Source organism: Xiphophorus couchianus, chromosome 11 (genome assembly GCF_001444195.1).
Source record: "Xiphophorus couchianus chromosome 11, X_couchianus-1.0, whole genome shotgun sequence".
NCBI lineage: Eukaryota > Metazoa > Chordata > Actinopteri > Cyprinodontiformes > Poeciliidae > Xiphophorus > Xiphophorus couchianus.
In genome coordinates, this window is record NC_040238.1 from 3,114,245 (window position 1) to 3,125,809 (window position 11,565).

Here is an 11,565-nt window from a genome sequence, read left to right on the forward strand (position 1 = left end):
AGCCTGTTCTTAAAAATTGACATTTACAGATTCCTTCCATCCTCTCATTAAGTTTGATCTGTTTTACAATCAAAAGTAGGGAAATATTTGTGTCCAGGGCCACACAGATGGTAAAGACATATGAGTTACTTACAACTGTAACTTGAATGTACGGTGGTTACATCAATACTACAAACTATTTTTGTTAGAGGGGGTGAATACTTTTTTTTTATTGTGGCCACACTATACTGTAGAGATAAAAGAAGTCACATTTGCAGGTAGTATGCTGTTTGAAGTGTGATGCTGCTCGTACTCTTGAACACACAAATACTGCAGACTCTGTTTACCCAGAGTCATTCTTGTATAGAGGTAACAGGATGTTGGCAGCGATGCCACCATGTTTGCACATTGTTTGGTCTCAGCAAATTTGCATCATGTTTCAGTTGCAGAATCATACATGTAGATTCACTCGGGATTGAGTGTGTTTTTGGGGATTTTTCTACTTGCATTTTATTTCTGACTTTAGTAAGGTCTTATTACTTACATCTGATTTCACTAACACTGACGTTCCCATTCTGTTTATGTATTAAATGTCCAACCCAACAGTTAAGGCTTATTTACTTTGTGGATCTGGTTGCCACACATTTTGTGGGGCGTTTACACTGTCTGGAAAAGTTTGGTATGCGTTTTTACTATTAAGGGAAACGTGAAAAAACTGAGAGTTTTGATTCTTTCTAGTGTCTTTTTCCAAAAGAAAAAAGATTGTATTTTTGACATTTATTTATATTTTAATGAATGTTATCACAATCGCCAAACCATAACTTTCATCCAAATGCTTCTGGGTTTTAATTACTGATTGATGCTAATTTAATTAGGTGACATTGTTTAAACCTTAGAGAAGTGGTAAGCACTTTAGAGGTCAGCTGAAGCCACACGTTTTAAACAATGCAAAGTTAACGTTTCACAATCACTTTAGGTATTAAGCGGAACTGTAGAATAGATTAGAACAGTTTTCATCGGAAATTTCATTTACACAAATCTGCCACTGGGTGTCAGTGTTTGGTTGCCTCTTCGAAAATTGCTTTGTATTCTGCTATATCTACCGACTGCAGACTGATATTTTCCCCAGTGCAATGACTAAATCTTGACTTATTTTTACATTAAGTCACCAGAAGAAATTTACAACCCACTGCAGACCAGTTTAGCATGCATGAGAAAGTGGGTGGGTTGAGTACCAAACCCAACCACTTTGGTACTCAAACCACACTGAGTTGTTTCTTGTATTTATTTGGTTTTTTGTGTGTCTTACTGTTTTCAGTTTTTTAAAGTGATTATGAAAAAACTTGTATTTATGAACAAAGAACCACATTAGAAACTTTATTTAAATGAGACAATAAGGACAAAGTGCATTAGAGACAATTTGTTGTAGAAATAATGCTTTTGAGACAAACAACAGAACCTGACTGTAATAATAATGTTTTTGCCTTAAAAGCATAATATTGATAGGCATGTTGCTACTGTTTCTTTCTTTTTATTACATTTCATTTGCAGGACCTGCATCCTGATTTAGAACCAACAGGCCGTTTTGTTTGGGTCTGGGAAAAGAAGACCACCATAGCATTATGTCATCTAATGGAGGATAATCTGACTTCCATCTGGCCGGTGTGACTCACAGTCTGTCCCGCCCTCAGCCTGGCTGACCAGTGGCCAGCAGCTTAGGATAGACGAGGAACGATTCTAAAACTGTTAGATAAAATACTGAAAAAGAAGGAAACACTTCATTAGAACAGATTATCTGCATTTGCATTATAATTTGTGGACAATAATGTAGGAATTATGAAAATGACCTGCAGATGGAAAAGCTTAAATCCAGATTAATTACAATATTGCATGGGCAACAGTTCATGTAGTATTTATCTACTCTAACAGACAGCTCTATTAAAGGGACAGATAAATGTATCCTTTTTCACACAAAGAAAAAAAAAGAATTTAAAGGGAATTTTGACTGAATGATATTTTCTTTAGAGACCAATTTGGTCCAATTTTTATTCTGGACTTTACAAATTATGTGACTTCTGAAGGCAGTCAGTTTGTTCTTGAATCCACATAGAAAGAATAATTCTCCATAAAGGGATAATAGACAGCGTGATTAATGTTTGAATTATTCAAAGAAAAAACTTTTTGAAATTACTTTGGAGAATTGTACACATTTCTTCTGACCATCCAAATCTGTCATCTGTTAAAAATTACAGAATAAAGTTTGAACCCCTTTACAATAAATAACTTTATAAACCATTCACAGAAAGTCATAGTGCATTGTTCAAAGGGTGAGGTAAATCTTGCCAAATAGTGCATAAAAACCCTGCTGCCTATGTTTTTTAAAATAAGATAAATCTTTATTGTCATTGTCACAAGGACAACGAAATTCAAAGGGTGCCATCAGTCGGTGCACATGCCCAAAAACAAAAAATAACTGTCTCACAATTCACACACAACGCAAAAATCAACAAACAACTGGCAAAAAAAAAAAAAAAAAGTAAGAACAGCCATTAAATTAACAGCTTAGGCAATAGCTTTTTAAGTTATGAATAAGCCTTTTATAGTTGTAGTTTTCTTGTTAAGGGGTACTGTTTGAGACAATTTTATTTCAGAAAAACATCACTAATCTTCCATCATTACCAGAAGCTTGAAGAAAATTCTAAGAAAAAATGATAAACATGTCTCTGTTCTGGAAATATTATCTGATATAAAAACAATTTATACTGCATTTGCTCATAACATCCTGCACCAGACACTTTCAACTGTGTTCTGGATACACCCCAAAAAAATAAATCCTCCCAGCAGTGAGGCTGATCAGGATGTTACCTTTGCTGAGACAAGCGACCGGCTGAAATATAATGATTGATATTCAGCAACGCTGTGCCGCCTTTTAGTACATCTGCAAAACCGACAACGCATGAATATTCACTGAGCAACTGTTAACACAGCACTGAGTGTGATTTTCTTCTGCACTTCATTAGGCTAATTGTCAGCCCTCATTGCACTGTGAACTCATCTAACAGTGGATTCAGAACTCAATGAACTAATGCAAACATTGCAGAATCTGGCAGAGGGAAGATGAGTGATATGTTCATGAGCGTGTGCATCAGTGAATTTGCATTCATGGATGATGCAAAGGTAATGTGTGCTTCAAGGACTTCTGAGTACATACTTGCTTGTTTTAGGGATTTAATCACAGAAAGCCATCTCCAAAAAATAAAAGATAAGAAATTTTATTTTTAAAAACTAACTTAAGTTTTAGGTTGAATAAAGCAGAAAGAAAACACACACCAACATGTGAAAGCAAAATGGCTAAGTTTTTCAGTACGATTTTAATGGTATTTTATAGACATACACAAATTAGCACATAGATTTAAAAAAAAGGGAAATGTAAGGATAATTTGTAGGTGTAGGTTGTGTGTAGTTCCACCACACAAATCATTTTGCATCCAGGCCAAAAACATATTTTTTTCTACTTCCGAGCGCTTTTATTCTACATTTACTGTGTAACCCATGACAAACTACAAGCAGGACCTCTATGTCTTCATAATAGCAGATTTGTGTTGTGCATCTCTAATAGCTATCCTGTCAGCCTCCTGGCAGGATAACAGTCAGGAAGTTTTAAGGTCTAAAAAGTTTACTTTTTTAATTTGATCAAGCACATTTGCTCAAAACATTCAAACCTGGTTAGACATTGCGAAGATTTTACCTTGGCAGATCACAAGACACTTCATCATTGTTTAGTGAGAAGTAAGCTACAGTTGGTGAGAAAACATACTTAATCATTTCTTTGTTTTCTTGATTTAAGAGTCTGTTATTTCACAGTCCTACAAAATGAAACCGAAAGTGAATGAAGTATGAAGGTTTTGTTTGTACTGTTGCTTCAGTTGCTTCACATGGATTCAGCTTTGGCATGGAGCATCTGGACAGGACTGGGATCCATCTGGTCCCGCTGGGGCAATTCTCCTTCAGAATGTATAACATAAGTGTGATAATTCAAAACAGGAGCATTCAGTTACAGCTCAGACACAAGCTTCAATGTTGCTGACATCACTGGGGCTTTTGTAAACTTTTTATCTCAGATGTTTATTTGCAATAGTTCTGATAGCGCCACGCAGAAATGTGCTACAGGTGGGATAAAATGGAATCACTGACTGCACAGGACATATGGTTAAAATCATACTGTCAATATTGTAAATCAACATTTTTAAAATGAGATTTTGACCACTTTTTGTTGTAAATTTGGATTTACTTTGTGTTCAGTGGAAGTCACCCAGAGACATCATGAAGGATGTTAGTTTACAAAATGGAAAAGTACTAAGCAGCTAATACTAAAGGACAACTACAGTATTTGGAGAGAACCTCACTGTGCTACATGCACAAAAGCTTCAAACCCAAAAACCTTGTTACTCAAAGTTTACAGTTCCAACACCTGTGTGCCTTTTGGTGAAAATAATCTCATAATTTTTTTGTTTTGCTAATCTTTTATAGTAGGACTACAGTAAAAAAGAAATGCCCTGGCTTTATGTTCCAATATAAAAATCCTCTCTGTAAACAAGCCTGGGTTTGTTCAATTTAAACCACCAAACTGCAGGTGTTCAGAAGCTTGTTTCTTTTTCTTGCAGTATCTACTCTAATAAAATATAGATTTGCCATATTACTCTACCTTTTTATTTATTAATGATAGCTCCCTTCTCCATTTGTAAACATAATTTCTTTTGGTCTTATCGTTATACAATCCCTCCATACAGTTACACTAATCAAAGCTTTTGACATATCTTTAATGAAAACACTGAGCAAATGCATTTACTGATCACCGGTCCCACAGCTCTGAAGTTACTAAAGTGTGTCTTCCAGCATGGATCACAAAAATATGATACATAATACTCATTCAACAATTGGCTTATTAGGACCCTGTTCTCAACAACTTCCATAATAAAGATTCAGAGCATGTAAACTAACAATTGCCACACATGCAATAGATTATAGACATACTGTAAGCTTAATGTGAAATTCATTCTTCTCTGCTTTAGAACAGCATAAATAAAATAGCTTGGGTGGGGAGGGACATCATTGTTATGACGGATATCTTTGTAGGATTGATCAGCCCTGCTGCTGAGACAGGTCATAAAATGAACAGGGCAGCAATTAAGTAAGATGCAAAGATATGTCTTCTATGTATAACTCAAACAGAAGAGCTCAAGCAGAAGAAAACGGTCTTGCTAGAACCTTGCATAACCTCAAAGCTTAAATTATTCATTAAATGGCCCAGCAGTCAGGGTTTGGAGTTTGATATTCTGGACCGAAACACAGACAGAATATGGACATCTGAGAGGGAAACAACACTGAAAGACTTAGGATGACAGATGGTAATTCAACCATGTAAACAATCATGAGGAATCAAGTAACCAGCAGTTAGGTAAACTACCATAGCTCTAACGCCTGACACCAACTCTTGCAAACATTTCCTGTCTGTCACTTACTCACATCCGATAGTTATTTTAGACAAACAGGAAGAAGATAGAGAAAAAAACATGAAGTAATCAGCAATCAAATGTTATCTCAAAGCTTTCATGTCCACTTTTTCAGGAGCTGCTGTTTGTACATGGAACAACAAGCAACATGGCATTAAGCAGGTGTCATATCTCACAGACGTTATCTACTGTTACAGCTGGCGGCAAATGTCCATGTCAAACGCAGTTTGGTTGCAAGACAGATAAATATTTGTCAATTCACATCTCAATACAGCACAGTCACAATTGTTGTCTAAATCTTTACTGACATGTTATTCATGCCTTGTTTAAGTTTAATGTCTCTATCCTTAACCAAAGAAAATAATCAAAAGGGGTGTAACCCTAGCAAATCCAGGGTATGGCAAATATGTTTGCGTTATCGGGCATCTCACTATTCTCTATGTAGATCAAAAGAGTGCATATTGAACAGATTAATGGTGGCTATGCAAATGTGCCTTACCTGTATGATCCAGGTTCATTGGGGAGCTGAAAATGTAGACTTTCCACAGAAAGACCTGGGTAAGATTTGAATCAGTACCTTATTTCCTGTTTATTGGCAAGGATTAAGCTGAAGTGCTTCAGGTTTCTAACCTGGGAAAACCTTATGATCTAGAGTGTGGATAGGGACTAAATTGTACGGTAGTCTCTCTCAGATTGGTCACCTCTGTGGTCTGTATTAGATAAGCAGAAAACCATTTGTAATATGGTAAAAAATTGCAAAATACGAAGAAGGATACCAATATATGGAGAATCAATTCAGGTATATAAAATGAGTACAAGATAATTAGAATAGTCTTTGGGGTGTTATATGCACCACTGCTGCCTCACTTCTTACTTTCTTCTGTATTGTACAACGAGGGCCCTCCTATGTTCATCCATGCATGACACACAGCTTGACAGCAAATTAGATCATTGTGCTCTGATTGTTGGACCACTAATGAGCCTTAGTTGCCACACGAGGCTATAACACATGTCAGGACACCAGTGACTGGACAGTTGGCTGAATGGACCACTGTCGGTGTGTCGCCAAATTTAGATGCATGATACACACAACTCAGCAGAAAAACTCCTGCCCTACACGTGATGAATTCATTGTTTAAGACTGGCTTTAACATAATGCTCGTCATAGTGTATAAAAATAGTTTCCTTTGTAGTATCGTATGAAAGTTCTGTTTCTACTCAAACTCCGTATAATGCAATGAAGGGTTTTGCAATCTCTTCTTTATTTTTCACAAGGTTCCCTGTTTTTTTTCTCCATCTAAATTTTGCTCATGAATGTAATCTGTACAAATTGAACAAGCTGTTTATCTTATCTATTTTCTGTAGAAACCCCTCAAGCTTTTGTTGCCACTTTGTAAAGATTTGACCTTCAGATGACATTTTGTCTGGTGCCATTTTTTTTCAAGAGGTATAATAATAGAAGGCAAGAACAACATTTAATATATTTTTACTAGCCTTTCTTCAGAGAGATCCAATTTCATTATCTCTCAGACAATGTAGATTCTTACTTTAAACTCTGGGATTTCCAAAAGGCGGTGACACTTCCAAATCTCAATTTATGCTCAAATCAGACATATTGGACAAATAATATGTTCTTTATTATTAATATGTACCATTTTTATAGCTTGACATCTTTTAATTGTGTATTTAAATACTTTCTTGCAGCTTTTGTGGTTCTTCTGTCCTTATGTTTATGCACCTCACTGATTTTGGAAATATCTAAGACTTTGAGTCTTCTTCATATAATCACAATTTTTACATGGACCTTTACATGGAAAAGAGCTGTTTTCTGCGCAACTTGGTTTTGTTTACATGTGGTGCATTGACTGGTCAAGAAACAATCTGAATTTTGAGTTTCAAACAGGACCCTTCAAAATATATTGGCCTATTTCTAGTTTATTTTGTTTGTAAAAACTACCCAGTAGAGATTCTGTGGACGATGACAATGTATATGGCTATTATTCTCTATCACAGTCTTAGGAATACCAATGTATATTACCTCTCCTCTTATCCTTAAGAATAGAAGCACTCATCAGTCTATCCTTCTTGGGGAAATTGTGTAATAAGTCCTTCATAATCGATGTGTCCAAGCTGGAGTAGGCATGGGAACATTATCTCTGTCTGCATCCTAATGTCACATTAAACACCATGGGCCTAATTGATGCTACATGACACATCTAATTACTCCTGCTAGATAAACAAGCCTCTTATTAGTGCAACAATTAGCAAGTTAATGAAACCTCTGGTTTGGGATGACTTTTCAGATACATAAACGACCAAATAGAAAGGACAGATAAAGATAAAATATTTAGAAAAGAAAGACATATAAGCAAATAAAAATAATTTATGTTTTCAAGAGGTATTGTGTGTGCATGTGAAGATCTTTGTAAACAAGATTTTATAAACCTCCAAACCCTGATGTAGGCCACTATAATCAGAAAATCTGCACTTTAATAATGTGTTAATTGGATGCTATTGAAGGTGAATATTTAACTAAGTTTCAATATTATCATGCTGATACATTCCAGAAATAAATTTTTTAATAGACCTAAATGTAAAATTCCGAATTTAGTTTTTCTTTTTCTTGGAATCCCAGCCTGGGGTCTTTCGTCGTGGAGTTTGCATGTTCTCCTTGTGCATCCATGGGTTCTCTCCAGCTTCCTTCCACAGTCCAAAAACACTGTTAGGTTTAGACAATAGTAGACAATGGATGGATGGAATCCTTGAGAACTCTTTTTCTTCTTTCTTTCTTTTTTTAGAAGTCATTTTTGACCTTTAAATTACATTGCCACCTGCTACCTGTAATTAGATCTTCCATCAGAGTCAATGCTTTACTGCAGTTGCATAATCCCAAATAAATTTGCTGCACATCTCTAACAGTGAGGTTTGGATATATGTTTTTAAAATGCTTACCAGTGTTCTCTGCTTTCATGGTGGCAAAATAACTAAAAGTCCTGGTCTAGCCATGTTTGTATTAGATTGAGTTGTCTTTATTGCCCTGACTGTACATATGAGTGTGAATAAGTGAGCAGCTATTTTTCATCTGCTTTATTTTAAGAAAATGTTCTCCCATTTTTCCCATTTCAAAAGGTTAAAAATGGACCTGTGTCGCACTACATTCCTGATCTAGTGTCCTTAAACATTGTGATCAAGTCTAAAAAGTAAAGTAAAGTTAGCTCAAAAATGTCACATTTATTTAAAAGGAATTGTTAGGGGCAGCACTATTTTAGCCAATAGGAATCTTTACATGCACTTTTCCCCTCTAAAATGAGGCATTGAAATTATATGTTGGATTTTGCAACATTTATTAGTGAGAGATTGAGGTATTGCCATAGAAAGACTATGGTTTTGCAATAGCTTCTCAATTCATTTGAAAGCTTTTAGAGCATATTAGAGAGCTGTGTTGCATGCAGAATGCTGTATCTGCTTTATGTGCTGCTTTAGATTTATATGTAGTTGTTCCAGCTAAGACAGCCCTCAAAATTCCTCTTTTACTTTCAGGCATTTCTTCGAATTGAATTACCAATGTTCTGAGTGCTTAATTTATCTGTACACCCAGATTGTTTCTGTACTTATTACTAATTATTGATCAGTAATTAGGAAACTATTCCTCACTGTGTAACAGATATTTGTTCATGATGCATTTGTGCACTGGTTTTTTAAAACCTAGACTGGAAAGAAATGAAATAATGAAAATATTACTATAAATAGAGTGTATTTAAAATAAATGGATTGGAAGGGGTTAAGCTGTCTATAACGTGACTGTATGGGAAAGCAGTAAAACCTTTATGTCCCTGCAGATACAAATGTAAACTCTGGGAATTTCCTCATCAGGATTGCATCAAGAAAAATATCAGCACACAAAAAACGCCATAATCTTTAGGCTGGTTGTGCTTACAGGTCTTACTTCGAAAAATCATTTTCACAGAAAGCATTTTGTCACTATAAATAAAGCAGTTTCTGATTTGTAATGACAAAAACACAGATAGAATACATTACTTCTGGCTCCAGGTTTATTTGGAATGGACTGCGCTGAACTAGAACGCTATGTGATGGTCTGAAAATATAATTTAAATGGTTACTGGTAACATATGAACATTGTGTCCTCTTAGTTAAACCAGAAAAATAGCTTCCAACATGTTTCCAGCACAAAGCTTAAACGTCAGCAGCAGTGATAGTGTCAGGGTGCACATATCATGGGTGACCTTTACATCTAAAAAGTCATTATAGTAGTTATAGTCACACAGAGAGTGAAAGGGGAAATCTTAGCATTTAATTCTGATCAAAGAAAAATAAATGAGGAAAATGTGATTTTATATTGTAAGCCAAAATGTTTTCTATTTACTCAAGTTTAAGAACTGCATATAAAGCCACACAGCAATTCTCTGTTTCAGTTTCATATTAAATTAGACTAAACTTTTCATATTTGAGGATATTTGGAATTATCAAAATTATTTTATTTATCAAATATAATATTATTGAGAAGGATTGTTAAAATTACTATGCCTCTAAAAAGGTGGTAATATAATGTCTTTGTAGGCTTATGTTATTACTTCACAACACTTTAATTAAATGAAGTCATACATGCATGCGGATGTATCTCAAGGCAACCACTGCTTACTTGTGTGACATCACAGAAAAATCTAAATAAATCAAGAAAGATTTTAGGAAGAGACTTGTTGACCTCCACAATTCTGATTTCCAGATGCCTGAAGGTGCAAAAGGCATCTGTTTAAATACTAACATGGAAATATAAAAAATAATTGAATCTCCAACCATCATGCATCATTTATGGGCTGAAGTTGAAAGGTTAGTGTTTTTCTCCACAGTGAAATATATTTTTGCACTACCATGGAGCTGAAAGGACACACAAAGATGAAACAGTTGTTTCTAAAAAAGCAATATAAAAAAGTGTTATATTTAGAGGGAAAAGGATACAGTTTGCAAGACTTGGAACGCCACTATAAAGTAAAGATCAACCAATATGATGTAAATGATTGTAAAATGAAGTGAATTTTATAAATAGAAGGACTGGTGCATTTTAAAATTAGAAAATATCATGAAGAAAGAACATTATGTGGAACTACTGAAGCAGCATCTCAAGACACCAGTCAGGAAATCAAAGATTGATCACAACTTGTGATAAATGTTTTTGAGTGGCCCTCACACAGCTCTGCTCCCAGTACCATAGAAAATTTGTAGGTAAAGCTGAAAATGTGTCCAGACAATGTGGTCTTGAAACCTAACAAAGTTGCTCCACTTCTGTCAGGAAGAATGGATCAAAGTTCCAACCAGTTAAGATAAACAGAGTGATTAACCAGAGAATAAGAGGCATTTCTAACAGATACTAAGAAAAGGTATGGATGTAAATTTCTGAATTTGAAGAATGGAATAAAATATTCTACAACATTTTCAAGTTATTTAAGAAATAAAAAAAGTTTGTTAATCCATACTCACCTTTTGAGAAATATTTGTTGAATTTTAATGTCAGTAATAAAAAAGGGGTAATTGCCCTTTTATGCCTTCATGTAAAACTTGTTTTCAACTGTACTGTAAAGTGTATGTGAACTCTCCATCTATATTTATCTGAGTGCAGTCATTCGTTTCAGATTCACTTCAGAATGTCTATTATAGAATCACTGTCGAAGAGCTCCTTGACTTTTAGCCATGATAAGTCATCAACAATAGGCTTCCATACAGACTGTGGTGTATGTATTGAGTATGTGCGAGAAACTAGAGATGTGCATTTCAAGAACAAAATACACAATGAATTATCTCACAGCTATTATACCTGGTGCATACACTTAACATAAAATTACACACACACTCAGAATAATCAACAAACGTGTTTCCACTTGTTTACTAGTTATTTCAACCTTTACAAATACAATGGCAACTATTATAAATGGAAATGCAGCAGTGTAAGAACAAAAACAAAGGGTTTTGTTCTACATTGGAAAGTCATTACGACTCAAGCTCCTGCACTGGATTTATGTACTGTTAATTTCCCAGTGCTATATTGTTTGTCAATGAT